Source organism: Lonchura striata, chromosome 1 (genome assembly GCF_050655825.1).
Source record: "Lonchura striata isolate lonStrDom1 chromosome 1, ASM5065582v1, whole genome shotgun sequence".
NCBI lineage: Eukaryota > Metazoa > Chordata > Aves > Passeriformes > Estrildidae > Lonchura > Lonchura striata.
In genome coordinates this window covers 42,897,923-42,911,122 of record NC_140703.1, presented here as the reverse complement: position 1 = coordinate 42,911,122, position 13,200 = coordinate 42,897,923, and the positions used below count along the sequence as shown (strand labels likewise).

General features: G+C 35.9%; 1 protein-coding gene across 10 annotated transcripts in view; it reads right to left on the bottom strand.

Annotated features, from left to right (window-relative positions):
* The window catches only part of CNTN5 (contactin 5), a 592,231-nt gene that overhangs the window by 331,236 nt on the left and 247,795 nt on the right, over nucleotides 1-13,200 (bottom strand). Inside the window, exon 1 of one of the 10 annotated variants that reach the window (XM_021529325.4) lies at nucleotides 5,690-6,318. The exons of the other annotated variants lie outside the window; for them this stretch is intronic. The gene's annotated coding sequence lies outside the window, so the exon portion shown is untranslated. Of the gene's footprint in view, nucleotides 1-5,689; nucleotides 6,319-13,200 lie in introns of those variants that run through there. 10 annotated transcript variants of the gene reach the window in all.

Genomic DNA, 13,200 nt, shown 5'->3' with positions numbered 1-13,200 from the left:
CTCAACATTTTAGTCTTGACTACCTATATTTTCTATCACTTGTAGTTCTCCACATCCTTGAAATTTGCATGGAGAAGCCTTTTCACAAGAATATTTTAGCCATCATCAAGCAAAAGCAGCAATATTTTTCACCAATACAGCTCACTGCAACTTCTGTACGTCCAAAAATTTCTGTTTCAAATACTAAACTACTAGCCTCTTCTCAACTTAATTTTTCTTTATGTGACTTGGCAGTATTAGGACCTAGGATTCAGGGGTTTATTTATATTGAAGCAATTTCTTCTTTCAATTAAGCAAAGGGTAAACAATTCAGAGTATATTCCATCACGATTAGATGATGCATGCAAATAAATATGATTAGGAGTTACAAATACTTATTCTTCAGTTGCACTTTACAACGTGAACAACAGAAAGGCAAAAAGGGAAGGAAATTACTCCACTTGCTTAGTTAACCTATAAGTTGACTGCCTCTCACTAAGTCAGTTGTAGATATTGACCTATGAAATGAAAAGCCTTGGAAATGGGTTAATGCTATAATATCAAGTCCTTGTAATATTAAAGCTAAAGAGTAAATCACTGAAACATTTTTAAGAACAAAAATAATTAACCAAACCTCAGAAAAGTTAATACTATACTGCTACTTCTTTCATCTCTAAAGATAAAAGAACTGCTAGTCTTACACATCTGTCTCCTGCAGACTTCAGTTTTATTTTTACAAGATGAAATGAAAGTTGACAGTGCTAAATTTACAAGTACACTAATGTATGCATATTGCTGCTCTTCTAAGTGTGGCTTTGGTCCTTAAATATCTTTAGGTTTTCTAAGAAGTTGACAGTGTTTTGAAAATTTTCCTACTAGTCAAAACTTATTTTTGAAAGGAGCCTAATATGTTTTCTCATGATGAACGAACACAGTTCAACAGGGAAATGAAAAAAACTTTTTGGTGTTGTTTTTTTTTTTTCCCCAAAGCATTTTCCTGAAAATTGAACTGATTTCCTTTCGTAAAATATAGGCTGATAGACAACCTCATCAAAACATTTGATTACTAATACAGAACAGTCACTCATGGCAATTTTTATAATAAGCACCTGAAAGAAAATCAATATTAACATTTCAGTTACCTGAAAGAAGAATTACATTGTATTTATTTAATAAATGAAAGAAATAAAGTATAATACAAAATTCCTGTTATATGCAGTGTTTTAGAATCTGCATACTTGCTTTGTGGGAAAGGAAAATTACTGTTAGGACTACAAAGATGACATCAATCTTGACAGCTTTTGGAATCAAATACCTGCCAAAAGGATCTGCCCACCTCCCTGACAGCTTGTTATTTAAATACTTAGAATTAATTTCCTCTCCTTACTCTTGCAGAACAGTGCTTCATAGAATAAATCTTTTCTTAAATATAAATGACAACACTAGAAAATGGGGTATACATTTTCTATAAAGAAGGTTCAGGATTTCTTTGAGCCACAAAGTTAGATCAGTGCTATAAGAGGAAATGTGTCTGTTCTTTTACAACCACAGTAACTAACTTTTTCAATTACATACCTGAAAACTAATGTTAAAACAAAGAACCACTAAACTGTTAACTAAGAATTTTGGTTCTATTTTTATAGAATTTTCAGTGTTGAAAAACATACTAAGATAAAGTTGGTTCATGCAACACAGAAATTTTACACTCTGCATATGAATAAAACCTTCAAATTTTCTAGCATTCTCCCAACAAGAATAAAACAAGGCATTGTTATGAATTACAAAAGAAGCACTATTTAAGGTGAGTAATTTCTGTCAGACCGTGCATACCTCAAAAACATATGTATTACAGGATAAAATATGAGAACTATCATGGTTTAACCCCAAACAGAAGCAAAGTATCATGCAGCTTCTTGCTCACTTCCCCATTCACCAAGGCAGCATGGAGAAGGAAATGGGACAAAAGGTAAACTCCATAGGCTGAGATAAGAACAGCTAACAATGGAAATGAAATATTAATACAATGGAATAAGAGATAAGAAAAAGAGAGATGGGGAAAAAAAAAAAAAAGCCCACAATGATGCACAATACAATTGCTCACCATCTGCTGACCGATGCCCAGCTGGTTCCCCAGCACTGATGGGCTCCTACCTGCCAACTTGACCCAGTTTTTGTACTGGGCGTGACCTTCTGAGGTATGGAATATCCCTTTGGCCACTTTGGGTCAGCTGTCCCTGCTATACTCTTTCACAGTTTCTTGTGCCCCTCCTCACTGGCAGAACATGAGACACAGAAAAGTCCCTGACTCTAGATAAGCACTGCTCAGCAATAATTAAAATGTCAGTGTTATAACATTATTCATATACGAAATGAAAAAAAAGTATTGATCTAGGTACTAGAAAGAAAAATTAATTCTGTCCCAGCCAAAACCAGGACAGAATCTTATAATAAATATTTTCAAATAGAGTTATAACTAAAAATTCAAGATCTTTCTTCATTTTATTTTATGATAAAAATCACTTGGCAACTAACGTTGGTAAATTGTCATCTTTGAATAGGACAAGTTTTTCTTTAAACCTAATTCTAAGGTATCTATCAGATTTTGAATCACTAAAAGAAAGGGAAAAAAAATCACCTTCCTTTCAAATAAATACAAATACAAATATTATTAAAATAAAAGAGAATCAATATTGTGCTTACTAATAAAGACATGCTTTGTAGTGAAATTAGTTTTTTCTCATTGTGTCTAAAAATGTTATGATAATGATGATGATGGTTATTGATATTATTATTAAGCCTAAGACATTATTACTATGCTAAACTAAAAATGTCCATTGCCCAAGTAATTTCCTTGAGATATGTGGTAGAAGGATAAGCTAAAGAAATGTGTCTTGGATAGAGATCTGTCCAGGAACAAAGCATCACTTTTTCTACATGAAATATGACTACACAGACAGGTGATGATAGACACGAATTTAATCTATACCAAGCAGAAAACCAGCATGAATTATGGCTTTTAGGCTAAAGTCAATTCATGAGTTTGTGTTTATCTAAATGCAGTCAAAGATATATTACAAGTGTGATTACCGTTGGCAACTAGGGATTGATATCTGACTAGGTATTTCTGCTTTACTGGTAGCATAGTTAGCCATGTAAAAACAGTGTGGCTAGCTCTGTGGAGCTTAAATTCCTATGCTGGAAATCTATGAATCAGCTCAAGGCTCTGCAGGTTATACTATTAGTATTATATTTATTTTATTGTATTGGTCTAGTTTTTAAGTTTTCATTTCTAAAGTTGTTTTCTCACTACAGACGTTGGAGAGATGTATAAAACTGCAATATCTTTACAAAAAACATCACAACTAGGAAAAATAGTTATGGAAATTGTTATCTTAGTTGTCTGAGTCACTAAATATTGAAATATAACAGGAAAACTGTATCTAAGGTATCTGACAAACATACTATATAACATGCACTGATTTTAAAATCCCTCCTCAGACCAGAAGTGTCACATAAGCACCTCCATATCCAGATGTTAAAGCCTGCTTCTTGCCTCACAAACCTATGTTTTATACTGCACACCACCTTATGCTATCAATACAAACATGTGTCACAAAGAAGTTTATTTGCAGAGACATAGATTTGGAAGAGAAAGAAGCATAAGACAAAATCAATACCAAAACAGAATCAATAAAAGAAATTAGATCTGCAATATTGTTCTTCCTATTACTGTTTATATTTTACTTACCAAGGCTTTAGATTTTTTTTTCCCCTAACTGTAAATTAGGTTTTTTAATTTCTCAAGTATACTACATGAAGTGTAGAACGCAGATCCAACTGTATATGGATATGCAAACCTTCCTTCCTCATTTATAGAAAAAAAGTAAATAAAGGAAAGTAAATAAATATTAACATAATCTGAAAGTTAATTAATAATCTATAACTTCTGGACATGTGTTTATCCTACCACGGATTTACCAAAGGGTGTGACAACAGGGGTATATTCTGATTTAATTTGAACATGGCACAGGTGAAAACCAGAATTGATGACAAAATGTATCAGAAGTGAGAGGCTACTCAAATGTAAAAGAAATAATTTATCTCCAATGATCTCTAAAGTGGTCTTACAAGCTTATACATATACTATTAATTGATCCTTTCTAGATGTACCTTTCTAGGTACGTATTCTGTGGTGTGGAAATCCCTAGTATCAATGGCAACACCCATATTTTCTTTTCAAAATATATATAAGGTTTCACTACCAAAAAATCCACTTGTTTTAATGTACATGAAGTCTAACTGTCTAGAACAAAATAAATGTGTGCTTTTCTCCTGATGTACCAAAGTAACATGAGAGAAAAGAAAGGAATCACTAGAATTTCTGGCATGGTGTTGTAGGCTAAAATTAATTTTATCAAAAAAACCCAAACTGACATCACTCAAATCCCCCACATCTCATGTCTATGTTACAAATAGGCATCTAGAGACAGCTCAGCTCAACTCATATTTTCAGTCTAATCCCTCCCAGAAATGATACAGAATTTTAGCTTACTTTTCATGGTCAGATTTAACTTGCAAACATGTGATTAATATACTTGAAATAGCCTTTACATGTAGGAGGCATGTGCTTTAAAGTAGCAATGCGTGTATGAAGCTTGCAAAGTGTTACAGTGAACTGGTTGCATGGAGGAGAAAATAAACTTGTTAGATGTCACTTGAAGTGTAACACTTCAAGTTCTCCACTTCAAGTGATTAGCTTTGAGGTCACAAGTTACCCCTGTGAGAATGACAAATATTTACTTCACTACAATAAATCAGTCCCAAGAGCTAAAGAAATCTATGGGTGTGAACTTCTCCTACTATCAGCTTGGTCTGCTTACTACCTGCAAAGATTGTAGCCTGTCCATCACTAATTTACAAGGACTTGGTTTTCAGGCAGAAGTAAGATCTGATGTCTCTTGAGTGTTTTTACATTTATTTCATGTGTAGCTATTCCATCAATATATTGTGTGCAGTCCTAAATGGATTGTGCAATTTGGAATCATATTTAGGGTTATTTTTAAATTAAATTTTGTCCTGATTGGGTATAAAAAAAGTCAAGATGCATTCACATTCAGCAGTTTATTTTACCATCAATGTTAATCTTTCTTCAGAACTTTCACTCATATCTCAAAGGCTCAAAATCTACACAACTTCATCAGATGTTACAGGAGTTTTCTCCAGGCTTATCAATATGGCCAGCTTCTGTCCCACGTTCATTTGCAATCTTAATTTCCAGAATGAAGGCACTGGAACTGCATAACTATCAGCAGAATAATGACATCCCTCCATCTGCCCATAAACAGAAGGAAAATTATCCTTTAAATGAACCTGTTGCAAGCTTTATACATCTCATCTTTTAAAAGTATCTTCCAATTCATTTACACTAGATCTGTCATTGAACAGTTCGCCCACTGCAAGTGCCTGTATCAATATCTAAATGTATCACAAGAAATTGACTCTTTTTTCTTTAGAAAGTGTGGCTCTGTTTCCATGGGGAAAATAAGTTATTTTAACTGAGACATGATAAGTTTATCTCCCTTCAGGAAAAAAACCCAAAACATGGCATGTATATGTTCTTTCTCCTCTTACCACTTGGCTTCCTCACCCACATTTATTTTCTTCCAAAACAACAATTCTGAACACAGCTAATTTTTATTTCTATGTTTACCTTTTTTTGGACAGTTTGCCTCCTGTCATTTCCATAATATTGCCAAACTCAGTCTCTAACCATGAGTTTGTTGGTATTCTTATTGTTTCTCACTGTAGTGCTGCAGTCACTTCATCATTTATGATTTTCATGCAGCCCAACTTCAGAGAACAACAAAGTGATACAGCCTGATTATCATTCTCCTCCAAGGCAGTATCAACCTCTGGAAAGAAATGAGGCAAAGGAAAGGAAATAGGTAATGATGGAATAGGTAAATGACAAGTAAAAAGAATATAGTAATTAATAAATAATTTTAAAGTTCTAAATAAAAGCCTTGAGTAAGGAAACTGTTTGTTATTGTTGTTGACAGAGTATAATATGCAAGATAAATATAGTAAAAATAGGATTTCAGAATGTCATCAAATTCCACTGCTTTTTAAAATACATTTGGAAATTACAGCTTTCTGCATTTAGGTATAAAGCAGTCACTCCATTTATCTTCTTATGTTTATATTCATTGCTATCTTAAGCAAACCAATTTAGGAAATATGTGAGTAAAAATGGGTTTCATCATATACTTTAGGAGCCCTGAATCTAGTAATTCTTTTAGGAAGGTATGAAGGAAGCCTGAGAGGTTGCTCTTAAACATATTTAAAGAGCAACCAAGCAGCAAGGAAATATTTCACTCCAATTTGAAGAAGGCACATCATTTTTTCATGACTATTAATACATAAATTTATATTTAAGGAACAGAATTATTCTGTTGACTCTCTGAATTAGCTATCATTCATCCAATAGCACCTGCTATTCAAAATGCTGTCTTCAGATATCCTGTTGAGATAGGGCACTCCTGTGTGTCGGGGTTTCATAGAAAGTTAATATCCTGAAGGAGCCACAGTCTCAGGATTGTTCAAAATACAGTGACCCACAGCTAACCAAAAGGGTATATCAAACAGAGAGGTATCTTTGAGTTCTTATTTTCTTTGATACATATTCATAACACTCAAGATTATACCTTCCTGTGCAAATTTAGGATACTGACTACATTCCCAATGAAAGAATCCAAAGTGGCACCTCGTAAAGCCTCTCGCTGTTTAGGAGCATCAAGGTGTGAAAGTGTGGAGTTTACATTTATGGTTAAAACACCAGCAGAAGAAATTTGCTATTCTTCCCCATCTCAATTCAGTTACAAAAACTCAGGGCCAGTGTTTCCCAGTTTCCAGTTCCTAAAGAGTTGACACACAAAATAGCATACATGATTCCATTCCTCATGTTGAAGTTAGTTTTGGAACACAAAATTATCAGACTAAGCAGAAAGAAAATTGATGGGAAGAATCAATCTCTTTCATGTTTGGCAAACCTGCATTCCAGTCTATTATAGGCTGCTACTTTTTGTAGCATTATAATTGAATTTTTCCTTTATTACCTTTAGTAAAAACTAAATAATGTCCCTTTGTATAGAAATTTAGTCAAACTGCTAAAGCTTTTGTACAATGAATAATTGGATATTGGAATATCTTTGAACAGAGAGAATTGGGTGGCAGTTTTTTGTTTATTTTTGTGAGGTTTTCCCCCTTTTTTTTTTTTTTTTTTTTTTTTAATCAAGAAATGCAATTGCTTTTGTCCTACACTATAAATTACAATAAAAGGATTTGGAGATAGAAAAGGTTTTACATTATCTTTATAGACCATGTTTTAAAGGCAATAACATTTTTAGTTCATTAATTTTCTTATAAAGCAGATTTTTTTTTTTTTTTTCATTTTAACAGAATTGGCACTGGCTTGCTACCCAGTCTCATTTACTTTGATTTCTGGCTTTAACTCTCATTTTTCTTATCTGTTTCAGACTCATGGTAAGCTCAGTCATTCTCAAATGTTCTATCCTGTGACACACTGATCTTAGTTTTCCCTTTTGCCCTGACTTCCATGAATTGGATCATTATAATCTCTCTTTGTAGATACTGAAGGTTGCATTATCCACACTTAGAGATCAGCAGAAGAGAAAGTGAACCTAGTGTGTAAAAGAGATTGTTACTCCTGCTGTGGGATGCTGTAGTTGGTAACATGCTTCTTTCTTCCTCAGAGGTTTACTGTACTTTTGGTAGCTCACAAGGTGATAAACCACTTTTGCCTGAAAATCTGCCCTTCAAACATCACTGCTCAAAAACTGTATGTCTTCCCTGTCTGCCATTCTGGAATTCTCCTTTACAAAGCATATATTTTCATGGTAAAGCTAATCCCTCTAGACAAGAATAAATTGGTACAGTGGAGGAGCAGCAACAGCCAAGGAGTACTCTTCACAGGAGGCCAAATCTAGTCAAGAGCTTCATCACATTATCTCCATCTGGAAGTGTGTGAAAAATCCTGGTGAAATAATAGACTAAGCTGAGTTTTAGGAGAGCAGATGCTGGACCGCTACATGGTGTCATAACCCATAATGATATGAGAAAATCTGTCACTTCAGTTCAGGCAAATCTCTCCCATGCACTAATATTTTGCTTTTTCCAGTCTCTGCCTTATTTTCCTTTAAGTTTTCTTATTACTTCCAGTTCTCCTTCAGCTCTACAATTTTTCCTCTACTCTTTAATCTTTCCCACTTCTCTTTCTCTAATCCTTGTCTCAGGGTATCTTTTATTGTCCTAGAAGACCATCCATTATCCTATACATAAAGGGGCTTCTTCAGCTTTGCTGTGTTGTACTGTCGTAGTTTGACATGGAAAAAGAATTTTTTCCGGAAGGAAGAGGTCAATTTAGATATTGACCAGATGAAGGTGGACACGCCTCTGAGAACACAGAGGGGTTAACAGCAGAATTCCCAGGGGAACTCGCTCTCTTTGGTTCCGCTCAGCCGCAGTGCAGCCTCTCCCCTGCCCGGCTGTGGCTGGGTGGGGAGGGGAAGCCCCATGGCCTGACTGAGGTGGGCCCAAGGGTGGAGGGACTGGAACCCCCTGCAGATGGAAGGGTGGAGAAATCTGGGATGTCTCTGTTCCCCCCCAGAGTTTCTGTCCCGAGAGGGAGAGAGAAAGAGACACAGCAGTTCTGTCAGTAATTCCACCCTGAGGAAGGAGGAGCGGGGGAAGCTGCAAGGTGCCCAGTGCGTGGGAACCGCTGGAGTTGGCATCGAGCCATCCCTGGGAGTTTGGACTTTTAACCCTTCCTTGAAAAATGAAAGCTTTATAAATTTTTCTTTCCCCTCCTCGGTTTGAAAGAGAGGAAGAGGGACACCTTGGACCCTGGGATGTTAGAAGGAGAAATTCTAGATGGGAGGGGGACAAGGAGTGGCTTTTGGCTGGACTTTTCTGTGTTAGCCACAAACTGAACCAATCCTCTCCTTCAAGAAAGACTGTGTTTTGGGAGGATGCCAGTGAGCCAAGAGACCTGCTTCAGCTGGGAAAAGATAGAAGTGGAGTGAACAGATAAAAAGTTAGAAGGTTTGTGGTAGTGCCCCTATCCTCAAAAGAAGGAGAAGAGAAGAGAAGTAGATCTCTGTTCTTGGACCCTCGGCCCCAGGGGAAATGGGAAAAATGGGGGGGACTGTGGTCCCAAACAATGAAAAACTGAACTGTTGTGTTCTTCCCTCTTGGCAGGACATCCTTAAAAGAAAAAATCCTAAAAACAGTCTGTTCATCCATGCATTGGTGGTGAGAGCACTGTGCATGGAAAGGAGAAGGGTCACCATTGGCAAACTTTTCTCCGGGCAATGCCATGTGTGACATGGAAACACAGGATATGGAGCTGTGTTTTCTTAAGGGGTCTGTAGCACAGGAGAGACTCTGTTCCCTCGAAAGGCTGAGTATCAATTGTCTGGAGGGTGGAAACCTGATTGGGGTCCAGATTGTGTCTCACTGTGGTTTGTTGGAGTTAGGTAGTGGGAGGAGGAATGTTTTGCAAGGTTTTCATTTTGATCTTTGTGTGCTTTTTTTTTTTTCCCTTTTCCCTTTCTTTTTTTCTTTTTGTAGTAATAACTTAACAAAGTTTTTTTCCTGTTATTAAGCTTGGGCCTGCTTTGCTCTGTTCTCGATTCCACTTCACAGCATTCAAGAAAAAGATTACATTTTCATAGAGGCACTGGCATTGTGCCAGTGTCAAACCATAACATGTACTTATAAGTCAGCTGATATCCAGACATAACTAGGCTATAAATAATTCTGTTAATATTTTTCAAGTGCTAATTAATATGCCATATTCCTTATTACAAAATAAAGTTTGCTTTTTTAGATGTATTGCAGCTATACTTAATGGAAAACATACCTTCTTCCACTTACACAGGCATTCACTGGCACCTGTTTACTCATCAACAAGTTGCCAAAACTGTTTGTGGATGCCTTGTGAGAAGGTTTATAATCTACTTTTGCATATCCAAAGTAAGTATTGTCACTGACAGTATTTCATTAGCAAGTTCTTTCATGATGATAATTTGATTTGATTAATTATGAAGGCTGAGAATTTTAGGAGCCCCCTGGTGAGCAGTAGCAATCCATGGGAATACAGTGACTGGCAATGAGGGGAGGAGACTGCCCAGGAGACAATACTTGTTATCAAGTCTGCTGGTAATAAACACAGCTAGTAATGCTGAAACAAACACTTCCTGAATAATTTCCATTCCTTGCACCTCTTCTCAGTATTAGTAATGAGTTTCCACTTTTTATCTTGCTAGAATAGAGAAGGGTTTACTTTCCTATTAAATTTCACTCAGACTAGTCTGACACATACCAAGAATGTCAATCCTGAAGCACTGAAGGAGACAACTGCTAGGTTGCTCTTGGTGTTTCATGTATTTGACTCAGGCTGTCAGGACAGACAAACAGGGAGACCCTCCATCAAAGTGAAGCCACTAAGACGAGGCTGCAGGGTATTTCTTCTTCTGTGGGAAATATTAGCAAGATAAACACCTACTAAATTTGGATTTTAAAAAAAGTCTTGCTGAGAGATTCTCTTATGCTGAGAGAAGGCTAGTAAAAGATATTAAGATGTCATCCACATACATCCTTGAAAGAAAATATCTCATTAACCTTCTTTAAAAATCTGACATCTCGTCTTTGATACAATTATGAAATAACTACAAGTATTAATAAAATGGGAAATTTTCCACTAAAGATAAGATGTTCCCTGTGGTCAGTTTAAGGACACCACACAGCAGGGGCTAGTCCTTTCCTGTCAAAGAATGATGGAGGCTTCAGCTCATATGAAAGGAAGAGTCTTGCAACTAAAATAGCATAATTGTAGTACCCAGTGATATTTTTCCCTTAATCCATACATGTTTATGAATATGTTGACTAATATAAAACTTGTGTTATGCACTGAATGCAAAATGACCTATTTTCAGTTAAACCCAAGTTGTCAACAAGAGAATATCTATTCAACTTGGAAGGAATTCGCTATTTTTAAAAAAAAATCAGAAATTGCACTAAATACCATGATTTTTCTCAAGCTCACCTTTAAAATCTGATTTAGATTTTTATATAGATTAAAACTTTATAGTCTCTAGTACAAAACTTAGAAAGTCTTGGTTTAATGTACTGAGGAGCCCACACCAAATAATAAAAATGCTTCGCAATATTCATCTTAAAGTTCTGCAGAAAGATCACAAGTTCTCCATTTGTTTTTCACTGTTCAGTGATACCAATAGACTAGAAGGCTTAATGATAAGCAGAATATCTATATCTATGTCACCTGCTGTTTGTATATTGATTTAAAACTAAATTTTAGACAAAACCTATTTTCATAATCTAATTTCACCTGACAAAAGCAGATGAGATATGCTGATCACAGCTGCAAGATAATGCCTACTTTAGAAGTACAACTTCAATTACTCATATGGGATGCCAGTTCCTAAATAAACAATTAAAGAAACAGACCTGAAGGTAATTTATCAAAATCAAGAAAAACTGCACTGTGTATAGCAAGTGTCTCAAAAATGACCTGAAGTTAATTTTCAGAAAATGACTAAGTATTACTATCCCTGTGCTATCTGACTACCTGTTTGTTTGTTGGCTTTTGGTTTTGTTTGGTTTTGGTTTGTTTGTTTTTGCTTTTTAGGATTAGGTAATATTACTGCAATTTTTTTTTTTTCTTTCCAAGCTTGAAGTTGCATTTTGGCTCCTTTCTGTGTCTTGCTCTTTAATACTGTAACCAAGCATGGTTCCATGCATTATGTCTCAATAATGAAAACATCCATTTTTGATCCACAGTACAATCATAAAATTATTTATTATTTTAGGTTGGAAAAGCTCTTTAAGATAATAAGGCTGACTCTATTCACTGTTAAACTGTATCTCCAAGTGCCACATCCATATATTTTTGGAACATCTTCAGGGATGTTGACTTTACCACCTCCCTGGGAAACTTGTTCCCGTGCCTGACCACTCTTACAGTGAAGAATTTTTTCCTAACATCCAACCTAAACCTTCCCTAGCACAGCTTGAGACTGTTACGTCTGGTCCTGTCAGTTGTTACTTGGGAGAAGGGATGAACCTCACCTGGCTGCACGCTCCTGTCAGGCAGCTGCAGAGAGCAGTGAGGTCCCCCCGAGCCTCCTGTTCTCCAGGCTGACCCCCCCAGCTCCCTCAGCTGCTCCTCACAGCCCTTGTGCTCCAGCCCCTTCCCCAGCCCCACTGCCCCTCTCTGGACACGCTCCAGCCCCTCAATGTCTTTCTTGCAGTGAGGGGCCCAGAACTGAACAGGAGTACAAGAGCAAATTTTAACAAGTATATACTAGTGGTTGTATCCTTATCTAATGTTTTTTCTCATTCTTCAGACAAAGCACTGGCAGATGGACAACTATAATGGACAACTATATCTTTTTTTTCCAAAATGCTTTTCAAAATTTTTAAATTGTTTTGTTTTCAAACTATGGAAATCACGGCAACAGTTAGGTTTTTCTGGGGCTGAAAGCACTCATCCCTTTCATCCACTCCTCCAGTGTGTGTTGTCTTATTCTCAACTTTCTATCTCAAAATAAAATTATCTTATTATTCTGACTTCTTACACTTATTATCTTTATTACTGCTAAATGCTAGCAGTATGAATATAAACAATTATTACCCTCCAGAAAAAAAAAAAAAAATAAAGTTTTCCAATAGCTGAGTTTGTACCAAATTAACCTTCTGGAGTAGGAACTTTTACAAGAGGGTTGGACAGAAATTAATTTCAACAAACTCTGATTTTCCTCTCTCTTCCTTGGTATATTAAGTCTAGTTGTCTAAAACATCAGACATTTTGGCTATTAAAACGTCTTGCTTCCTGACTCCTGTCTTTCCTAATGAACTGTCAAGTCATCTGTTCTGCCCATGTTTATAATTTACTAACCATAACTGATAGTGATATTTTATGACATGCATTTGTCTAATTTGGATGTCATTTCCATGTAGCAATTTTACAAAGGTGAACCTTATGCTACTGGTAGACCAACAAAAATTTTAATAGTATCAAATCAACTTTTGAAATCTGTTTGAAAAATCAGCATTTCATTTAAAAAACAAACAAACAAACAGAAGCAAAAAAAATCCACTAAAAACCCCAACCTTCTCCTC